This window comes from Triticum aestivum, chromosome 6A (genome assembly GCF_018294505.1).
Source record: "Triticum aestivum cultivar Chinese Spring chromosome 6A, IWGSC CS RefSeq v2.1, whole genome shotgun sequence".
NCBI classification, from domain to species: domain Eukaryota; kingdom Viridiplantae; phylum Streptophyta; class Magnoliopsida; order Poales; family Poaceae; genus Triticum; species Triticum aestivum.
The window spans coordinates 253,630,021-253,641,612 of record NC_057809.1 but is presented as its reverse complement, the minus strand read 5'-3'; positions in this window follow the sequence as shown (position 1 = coordinate 253,641,612).

The following is an 11,592-nucleotide window of genomic DNA, read 5'->3' as shown; positions in this document are numbered from 1 at the left end:
GGCATTCACACAATGCATGTCTAAACTAAGCAGATGACATATTTTATGTATAAAGTAAGCAAGGCAAGGCACCATATGCATGATATGACCAACATCTACATGCCAAGTTAGAGCAAAATACCTCAGGGGGTAAATAGGAGTGGCCTGATCCCTCTGAATCCCCCTCTAAACAGTTATCTTCCTGTTGATTGTAGTCTGGAATGGGGGAGGGGTTGCTTTTGCGCCGACCATGGAGCGACGTGTCGTGGGAAACCACAACCACCGATGGGTCCATGAGCCCCTTGTGGTTTGGAAGGGGGGATGAGCCAATTGCACAAAGAGCGGACAATGTCGTGCAGCACGGCAGAGATCACCCGGGCAATTTTATCCAGGTTCGGGACGTCGCGAGGCGTAAAACCCTACTCATACTTTGGTGGGTTGATGGTGGATTGTGTGGAAACGCAACGCTCTATCCCGGAAGGGTCACCTTGGGGCAAGAGCAGCTACGCGTGTACGAGTGTACCAGGGTCTGAATCCCTTCTATGGCTGCCATGGGCCTCGTTTTATAGATCAAGGGTCACCACAGTGGCAAATCAGTCATTGTGTACTGATTAGATAGCAACCAGTGCTATCATACCTAATTCTGCAGATAGGGCAGAGCGCATTAAATGCGTCGCTTAGTGTCACATCATGGCATGCCCGGCAAGCCTTGTCGGGCTGTTCTACACCTTCTCTCCTGCCTGCATGACACGTCTCTGGACGGGTGTCATTTGGAGGTGATTTCCATAGGAAGTGGCTGCCATGTGGCAGAAAACAGCCACTTAGTCACTTGGGGGCTTGACACCGCATCGATCGATGACTTGCGTCGCTGTGAGGTGGAGCGGTGTTGCCGTGGTGGGGTAGTTTGCCTTCGTAGGGCCCGGCAGGCCTGCCAGGATGGTCTTAAAGCTTGTCTCCAGGGTAACCTTGACCTTGCCAGGCTCGCCTGCCCGGCAAGGGAGGTTTTCCCTCGGTGGCATTTTCCTCCTTTGGCTTGACTTGATCTCCTTGATTTTCACTCTGATTTCTCAAAGGGCTGATCACTTTCGCTTGGTCTGGTCTTGGATGTCGCAACCTTGCTCTTAGGCCTGTGCATGGTCTGGACAACAGACCTAGGGTTTGTTGCACCAACAGGAGCCCCCGGGCCTAGCCCGAACGTGCTACTGGGCGTCGTCGGGGTAGGCCCTATCCCGTGCACAGGCAAGAGGATTGCAGTTGCTTGCCCTTTGAGATCTTCTTTGCTTCTTCATTAACCTGAGTCCAGGTCAGTTTCCGGTTCTCCCGTGCGTCGCATAACGCCAATTGCAGTGGGACCACCTTTGTAATGGCCCGTGAATGACTTTAACGCACGGGTGAGTAACTGCCAATTTACTCTTCCCACCACGTTCTTATCCTTGGCCATGTATGCTGCATGCATTGAGTGGAGTAGGTAACGGAGGCGCGTGGTGTGGGAGAGCGTAAAGGCAGGGGCCCAGTCTTCTGGGATTGGCGGAGGAGGGCGGCGGTTATCCACCAAGGGATCAGCTCCCAGACTCGATGGGCATATAAAAGAGGGGGTGGGGAAGGAGCGAGAGTGTTCATCCACACACCTCTCTTCCTCCATTCCTCGCCTTCTTCTAGTTATGCTGAAAGGAGGAGGCCGGGGCCAGGCCCCGGGCTCAAGCTTCGGGTTGATGACGTTGAATGTTTGTGTTGATGCTTGGGGAGTAGAAGAAGGGTGCAGTCACTGTCGGTGTCAAAACCGGCGGATCTCGGTAGGGGGTCCCGAACTGTGCGTCTAGGATCGATGGTAACAGGAGACAGGGGACACAATGTTTACCCAGGTTCGGGCCCTCTCTATGGAGGTAATACCCTACGTCCTGCTTGATTGATATTGATGAATATGGGTGTTACAAGAGTTGATCTACCACGAGATCGTAATGGCTAAACCCTAGGAGTCTAACCTGTATGACTATGGTAATGAATATCCTTTCTGGACTAACCCCTCTGGTTTATATAGACACCGGGGGGATCTAGGGTTTACATAGAGTCAATTACATAGGAAGGAATCTTCATAGTCGGTCGCCCAGCTTGCCTTCCACGCCAAGGAGAGTCCAATCCGGACTCAGGTACAGTCTTCGGCCTTCATGTCTTCACAGCCCATCAGTCCGGCCCAATAGATAACAGGCCAGACGCCCGAGGACCCCTTAGTCCAGGACTCCCTCAGTAGCTCCGGAACTAGCCTTCAATAGCGAGGTGTTCGGCACACAAATTGTCTTCGGCATTGCAAGCCGGGTTCCTCCTTTAATGATCTCCAAGTGATGTATTCGGCCATTGATTCCATGTTACTCCCCTCGGCTTCTGCGCGTTAAATAACTTCGCCTCCCACGTGTCAAGCGAAGGCGGAAGGTCAGGGTAATTTTGCAGATAACACCTCACCCATGCAAGGGAGAGCGCCTATTAAAGAGATCAGATCCTAGATCCATTCGGCACCATACAGAGGAAATCCCTGGAAACTTCTTGGGAGAAACCATTCCAACATGGCTAGCATCCCCAGCACCTCCACCCATTCCGGCCCAGAGAAAGGCTAGTGGGAGAGGTGTTCAGTGTCCCACAGTCAATTGATGGAGCTGCAGACGCAGGGACTTCTTCCCCCCGCAGATCTAGTTCCTGTTCGAGTGGGGCTAGATTCCTTCAGCGATGAGATTCAGGCAGAGGACTTCCCCAATCCATCCGAGGGAGAGCAAGTATGTTTCGTCCCCTACCTACTAAGGGGTGTTGGATTTCCCAGTCATCCGTTCCTTCGAGGGCTTCTAGAATACTATGGCCTCCAGTTGCACAACTTCACCCCTGCCTCCGTTCTGCACATCGCGGGTTACGTCGCTTTATTTGAATTATTCTTGGGTATCGAGGCTCATTTCAAGCTATGGAGGAAGTTGTTCTGTCTTGTCCCGCGTAATCATAAGGGGTCAATATTTGAAGTGGGCGGAGCCGAAGTATGGTGCATCGCTAATACCAGATATCTGTCTGGTACACCAAGGAAGGAATCCGAAGAATGGCCTTCCGAATGGTTCTATATTGAAGACGTCACGCTTCCCAACCCAGTTCGAAAGGGTCTTCCTGAACTTGCCAGCGTTCCGCTGAAGAAACGCCATAGTTGGCGTCCTCAGAGTCTTGAAGAGGAGGACAACGCAGAAGTTCGCCAGCTTATGAGCAAGATAAAGATGCTTGCTCAGTCCGGACTTACAATAATCTAGGTAATGGCGATCTACATAGTACGTGGGGTTCAGCCGCTACAATACAGAGGGCTGCCCATGTGGCATTATAGTGGATAGGATGGCGCCTCCCATTATGGCCGGAAGGGTCGGGATACCCCCGCCGCTCTAGCCAAAATATTGGCCGAGCTTTTTAAAGGGGAAGAAGAGGAGTTTCTTCACATTAAGCACAGAGATGGATATTCTATGTATAATCCTCCCAGCTGGGTAAGCTTCGACCCTTCGATTCTACTCATTCCCCTTCTGGATTATTTTTGATAAATTTCAAGTCTGTTTGTTATGGCAGCACTGGCGGAAGGTCACCGAAGGACTTCATAGTCCTGCCCCACAGCCGGAGACCCACAACCAGGAACTAGATCTTGGGTTTGAAGAGGATCCGGATATATTCGTGGTACTCGCGGGGGGAGTGTTCTACCAGACAAGCTATGACGGCATAGAAGTGGCCATCATTGCAGACTATCCTGGCCTTCTTCCTACTTCTCATGTAAATAATTAAGAAACACCTTCTCTAAAAGAGTGCTCTTATTTTGTCTCACCCATCACACTGTATCGTGCTTCATAGGGGAGACGTTCGGCGATTTCGAAGAGATCGGCTCCCGTGCCGGACAATCCTTCCAAGAGGAAAGCAAATGAAGACACGGTCGTGCCTTCATTGAAGAGGTATGAATTCGCCAACCTGCCCCTGAGTAGTCACGTCCAACCGTGACCTTCCCGTTTTCCATTTGCCAGGAGGAAGGCGCGCCGGACTATATCTGGGGGTCCGAGCGGCCGTACATCCCACAGCCAATGTTCAAATCCTACCATGAAGACGGGGGCTGATGCAGGGCGACGCCGGACTGTCCTCCAACCGAGGACTCGGACGATGTATCCGTCACCAACTCGGGAGTGGAGAGTGCTATGAATCATCGGCACCGCCGGGCCATTTTACAAGATCCTGGCTTTTCGGAAGAGTCGTTTAGCGCCTTCAATGCAGTCGATGCATACATCCGGGCTGCTCGAGATGGGATTAGTAGGGCCACAAAGTAACATTTGAAAGATGTGTAGGTAAATTCGCTTTGTCTGACTATGATAACCATATGCCAGTAGCCCCCGATACTTAAAGGAGTTGAAACATCTAATTTAAGGATCAATGTACAACCAGGTGCTTACGGAGAAGAATACACAGCTGGCTCAGGAACTAGAAAAGTGTCAGCGCTAGGTGCTTGCTGCTAACACCGAACTGGAGAAATACAAGGCATCTTCAGGTAATATTTTCCTCCATCGAAAATTCATAAGGCTACATCGATAGTGTGAATCTGGGTTTTAATCTTTGTGTTGGGTCGTTTAGACCAAGTACGAGAGCAGCTGGACGCCGCTCGAAACAAAAAACACGGAGCCAAAAAGCTACTAGCAGCGGGCGAGCGTGTATTGACAAAGGTCGTTGAAGAGAAAAAGAAACTCCAGGATTCGAACATCAACCTAGGCGAAGAACTGAGAGATGTGCGAGCGCAGCTAGCCGACTCTGTGAAGGAGAACAAGAAGCTCCGAGGCGGCATATTTAGTATGTGGTCGCTTTTATCTTATAACAGTTTGGAGGTAGTGGTAGATTATATAGCTGTAATTGCAGGTGTGTTGACGAACCGCCCCGAAGAGGAAGTGTCCGGATCATCAAATGATCTTCTGTAGTAGCTGTCGCAGTTGCACGAGCAAGCTCGGCAGGCTATGCGGAGTGTAGCCAAGGCCTTATGGCCATCCGACTCCCCTCCAGGAAGCATGGAGAAGCCGGTAGAGCTGTTCAAGGGAGCGCGGCGGCGTATCCGGTTGTGGAAGATATCTGCCTGCCGAGAGGGTGCGCGAGAGGCCTGGTCCATGGTGAAGACGCGCTATACCAAGCTGGATCCTAATCACATGGTTCGTGTCGGGCCGGTAGGGCCGAATGGGGAAGAAATTCCCGTTAGTATAGTATATGACCAAGTAGAGGTGGCCGCCAAATATTCCCAACAAAATTGTAAGTTAGACTGTATGTTGGAAGGTGTAGAGGAAGAGGTGTTCGAGTCCAAATGACTGTGTACTTTCCTCATCTAGCTGAATTGTATATCATTTGTCATGGCAGACCTTTTCGCTTCAACCTCCGGACTCTAAGGTGCGGAGTGTTTCCGAATACCGTCGCGACCGAATAGGCCGGGGTATGCTTGGAAAACTAGGCGTAGGCGTCATAGTTGCTTGAACAGACAAGTTGTATCCGGCTAGCTATGTTATATTACATTGATATCGTAAGAAACATCTTCCAGAGAGAATAGTTCTGTTAAGGGTTCCTTTCCCTGGGTGTGCATGCATTTAATGTACATGTCCGAATTGTGATGCGAGCACCACAGTTTGTATAACTTCTGGGGGTGCACAATGGAGTGAATTTAGAAAACATCTTTAATTCACCGAACGAATATTCCCTTAAGAACGCTAGCTTTCGGCTTCACCCAGTCTGAGGTACACATCCGGATGACCTGGCAGTAACAATCGCAGAGGTGCTCCCTTTATGCCCTAGCCGAACTAATGGAACATAGGCATAAGCATAGGAGCCAGGCAACCCATCTTGGCCAAAACTTAAGTCATATCGGTGCATATAGTGGCGAAGAAAAGGTACATATGGAAAAACTCATATGTGAGGAGCTTAATGCTCAAGGAATGACAAGAAGTTCTGTCCGAGAAGCCCCCAGGTACAAGTAACATACATGGTTAAAGATGTATGTGTCGATGTTGTGCGGTCTGGCCGTACCAAAGATTTAAAGAAAGAAAGAAGAAAATAATCGAAAAGAGAGAAAAATAATGGAAGCTACAGGGGAGGAGACGAACACGAGGTTTGGCGCTAGGCATAGAATCTCCGGAGTCTGGCCGCGTTCCAGGGGTTAGGCTCGAGGCGATTGTCTGATGCATCGCGAAGACGGTACGCCCCTCCGGTGAGGACTTCGTCAATTATGAAGGGACCCTCCCATTTGGGCTTGAGTTGGTCCTTTTTCTTCTCCGACAGGCGTAAAATGAGTTTGCCAATGTTGTAAGTCTTGCCCCGTACTTCTCTGCTTTGATATCTTCGAGCCTGCTGTTGGTAAAATGCTGAACGGGCTTTTGCGACATCGTGTTCCTCCTCCAGGGCATCTAGGCCATCCTGCCGATCAAGCTCGGCTTCTCTCTCTTCGTACATACACACTCGATGTGAGTCGTGAATAATATCGCAGGGCAATATGGCCTCTGCACCATACACCATGAAGAAAGGTGTGTATCCGGTAGTGCGGTTGGGCGTGGGCCGCCGCCCCCAGAGAACAGAGTCAAGCTCCTCAACCCAGTGCTTGTCTGATTCTTTCAAGGACCGCACTAGTCTGGGCTTGATGCCGCTCATAATGAGATCGTTGGCTCGATCAACTTGACCGTTAGTTTGTGGGTGGTAAACGGAGGCGTAATCGAATTTAATACCCAGATTAGTACACCAAGTTTTTTCCTCGTCGGCTGTGAAATTGGAGCCATTGTCAGTGATGATGCTGTGTGGGACACCATGGCGGTGCACAACACCGGATATGAAGTCTATCACCGGGCCAGATTCGGCTATTTTGACCGGCTTAGCCTCTATCCACTTAGTGAATTTGTCCACCATAACCAGTAGATATTTTTTCTTATGGCTTCCCCCTTTAAGGGGTCCAACCATATCGAGTCCCCAGACCGCAAAAGGCGAAGTGATGGGGATTGTTTGTAAGGCGGGGGGGGGGGCTATGGCTTTGATTGGCAAAGAGTTGGCATCGATGCAACATTGGACAAGGTCCTGTGCATCTGCTCGGGCCGTCGGCTAATAAAACCCTATACGGAAGGCCTTGCGAACAAGGGCCCGAGCTGCGACATGGTGACCTCCGAGTCCGGCATGGATTTTAGCCAAGAGCTGCCGCCCCTCTTCCTCGGATACACATCGTTGAAGGACTCCGGTGGCGCTTTTCTTGTAGAGCTCTCCATCATGAACCTTGTAGGCTTTTGAACGTCAAACAATGCAGTGGGCTTCATTCTGGTCCTCAGGAAGCTCTTTCCTGTTGAGGTAGGCCAGGAAGGGTTCAGTCCATGGGGCAATGACTGCCATGATGAGATGCGCCGATGGTGTTATTTCGATGGCTGAGCCCCCGACGACGTCGGTGTTTCCGGGATCCTGGATTATGTTTGATTCCGGACTTGTATTGCTGTTTTCCCCCTGCCACACCACGGATGGCTTAAAGAGCATTTCTAGGAAAATATTAGGTGGGACGGGTTCGCGCTTAGCGCCGATACGAGCAAGAATGTCCGCCGCTTGATTACTTTCTCAAGCCACATGATGGAACTCGAGTCCTTCAAACCAGTCCGACATTTTGATGACTGCGTTTCAATACGCTGCCATCTTCGGATCTTTAGCATCGAAATCTCCGTTTATTTAAGATATTGCAAGGTTCGAGTCCCCATGTACTTCTAGGCATTGTATGCGCATGGAGACAGCCATCCGGAGACCATGTAATAAGGCATCGTATTCGACTGCATTATTGGAGTCTGTGTATAGTATTTGGAGAACATATTGGATGATGTCTCCCGTAGGGGACGTTAAAACGACCCCCGCTCCTAACCCTGCCAGCATTTTGGAGCCGTCGAAGTACATGACCCAATTGGAGTATGTGCCGTACTCTTTAGGGAGTTCGGCCTCTGTCCATTCGGCGACGATGTCGGCCAGTACTTGGGACTTGATAGCTTGACGTGGTTTATATGTAATGTCAAATGGGAGGAGTTCAATGGCCCATTTGGCAATCTGGCATGTAGCATCGCGGTTGTTTATGATGTCATTGAGTGGTACTTCGGAGGCCACCGTGTTCGAACACTCCTGGAAGTAGTGATGGAGCTTTCGGGATGCCATGAAGACCGCATATGCTATTTTTTGATAATGAGGGTACCGGGATTTGCATGGTGTAAGGACAGCAGATATGTAGTATACTGGCTTCTGAAGGGGGAATTTATGTCCGTCCTGTTCTTGTTCGACGACGAGTACGGCGCTCACCACCTGGTGTGTTGCCAATATGTATAATAACATCAGTTCGCCGGAAGAAGGGTTTTTATTTCCTCCTATCCGGCTGTTGCCGCGTCTGTCCACTCAAAGTGGTCGGTTTGCCGTAGAAGGCGATAGAGTGGCTACGCAGCCCGCCAACTTTTGAACTTTTTTAAGATCTGTTGGCTTAGCCAGTTGTGACAGAGTTCGGATTTTGGTTGGGTTTTCTTCGATTCCTCTATTTGAGATGATGAAGCCCAGTAGTTTTCCAGCGGGGACACCGAAGACACACTTTTCCAGGTTGAGCTTAATGTCATATGCTCGGAGGTTGTCGAATGTAAGACGTAAGTCGTCTATTAGTGTTTCGACGTGCCTAGTTTTGACGATGACATCATCGATGTAAGCTTCTATTGTTTTGTTGATCTGTTTCTCCAGGCATGTTTGAATCATGCATTGGTACGTGGCGCCGGCGATCTTGAGCCCAAAGGGCATGGTGTTGAAGCAGAATGGCCCATGTGGGGTGATAAAACTTGTTGCGGCTTGATCAGACTCCTTCATTTTGATTTGATGGTATCTGGAGTATGCATCGAGGAAACACAGTGAGTCGTGTCCTGCAGTGGCGTCGATGATTTGATCAATGCGGGGGAGGGGGAAGGGATCCTTAGGGCAATCCTTACCGAGGTCTTTGAAATTGACACATAGGCACCAGGATTTGTCCTTCTTTGGTACCATCACCAGGTTTGCTAGCCAGTCTGGGTGTTTGATTTCTCTGATGAATCCGGTCTCGATGAGTTTGGCCAGCTCTTCCCCCATTGCTTGTCTCTTAGGTTCGGAAAAGCATCACAGTCATTGCTTGACCGGTTTGAACCCCTTTAATATATTGAGTGTCACATCCCTAGTTCTGGTATGATCCTAGGCTTGCTTGTGCATCATGTTTAAATTTCAAATAAATTTGAAATGGGGAAAGTTGCAAACCCTAGCACCAAAGTTTTTCCAATAGGTTCAACTTTAAAATGGATTTTCATTGAACCCAAAATGCTCTTCAAAAATGTTCATGCTCTTTGGATAATGTTGGGAACAACAACCAGAGGTGATGCACATTTTTGCTACACATTTTGGATTTTTGAATCAATGCATAAATATTTGATTTGGAGCTATTTAAATTATATAAATATTTTAATGGCCCCAAAAATGTTGGGAATTGGTGAGGGCCTCTGGAATATTATATCTAGATGCCACAAATATTTTCAGAATTTATGGAAGTGTTTTAACATTTCTTTTGGATACAAAACAAATGTTAGAAATAGAAAAAGAAAACAGGAAAAGGAATTTACCTGACTTACCTGGCGCCCCACCACGGCCCACCAGAGGCCCAGCCCACTAGCTCTTGCCAGTCATCTCCCTCCTCTCGCTAGAAGGACGAGAGGCGTTTGCCCGCAGCGTGCGAGCACGCGCTCGGCCACCTCCGGCCTCTCTGCTAGCTCTCCGACGCCCTGGACGCCTCCAACGCTGCCACGCAGACCCCCTGGCCCCTCCCTCACTCTCCCCGTGTCCATCCCCCTCCTCTGATCTCTCTACGCAGCACCACCGAGCGCAGCCGACGCCACCGCTCGCCGTTGCCGCGGCCACTGCCTCCCCCTCGCCCCCTGGACATGCCCAGGAGCTCCACGACATCGTCTTCGTCATCTCCACCGAGCCAAGCGAGCCGGGGCACGCCATAGAGACGTCATTATCATCGTCTTCAACCTCGGTTGCCGCCGTTCTTTGTCGTCGATCCGTCGCCGTCAAGTCGCCCCCGAGCCCGACGACCAGCTGCTGCGACTCCCAGTGAGCACCGTAGCTCCGTAGCTCCGTTTTCATCGATGGCCGAACCACGGCCACCGCAAACCTCATCACCGGCGTCGATTCTGGCGACCATCTGGTCCAGCTCCACCACCCACACACGTGGCTCAGCCCCAGCTCTCCATAGGACCCAACAACGCTCCAAACCGTGGTCTGTAGCGCGATCCTGACGCGCTGCGCCGCGTCTGGACTCGCCGGCGGCTAAACGCCGGCGACCGCTGACCTTTGACCGGCGTGGGTTGACCCCCACAGCCCATTTGACCTCCCCCTCTCTCTCACTGACTTGCGGGCCCCGCCCGACTAATTACTATAGTTAGCGCTAATTAACTAACTAGGTTAGGTACCACAATCACTGACTAGTGGGCCCTGCCCAGTTAGTTAGGACTAACTAACTTAGTTAGTTGACTGGGTCACTGACCAGTGGGACCCACTGGTCAGGTTTGACCTGGTCAGCCCCGTTGACCCGCTTACGTCATGCTGACGTAGAACTGACGCAATAATTGATTTCTGGAATTATTTTAACTCAGGAAATTCCAGAATATTGCCTAAACTTCAAAAAATCATAATAATTCAACCGTAGCTCAGAATGAAATAATTTATATATGAAAAATTATCAGAAAAATGCAAGGAATCCATTTATGCTAGTTTCATGCATGAAAAACCAACTTATACTTGCTGTATAAGTGAAAACGTAATAATGGCATGTTATCTACTTAATTTGGTGTTTGCATATGAACCCTTGGTTCATATGGACTCCAACCAAATTGATGCTAGATGCATTAGGGCAAATCATAGCATCTTTGAAATGTCATCTTCATGCATCATATTGTTGCATATGATTGTTTATTGATTGCCGGCACCGTCCCCTCTTGATAGGTTCTACTCCGGCAGGTGTCCCGAGTACCTGTCTGAGGAGCAGTGCTTCTTTGTGGATCTATCAAGCAAGCAAACCCCCTTGAGCATCTAGATAAATCCCACTCTCTCGCTCCTGCTCCTTTTACTGCATTAGGACAACAATGATTCAAAACTGCTACTTTCTGCTGCGGTAGCTGAACCCATTCCTCTGCATGACCTGCCATTGCCACAGTAAATAGTTGAAACCCACTAGCATGAGTAGGAGTTGCTTGAGCCTTGATGTGCCTGCTCATCCATGCTTGTTTTTCTTTATGCCAGCTATGCTTAGAGTTGTGTCAGGTCTGATTCATCGGGAATGAATCGGAGTGGTGAACATGTCCTACCGGTAAAGGCTAAGTGTGTGAACACGTTTTGGTAAAGGTAGCGATGAGAGGCCATGTAGGAGTACATGGTGGGTTGTCTCATTGGAACCGTCCTTAAGCACTGAGTTCTGTGTATGTTATCCAAGTCCAGTTACTACCACACATTGGGTTCCGATTATCCGGCCCCTCTCGGCTTATTAATCCACTTGATCTCTGTCCAGGAGTTGCAACTAGTTTCTGGCGT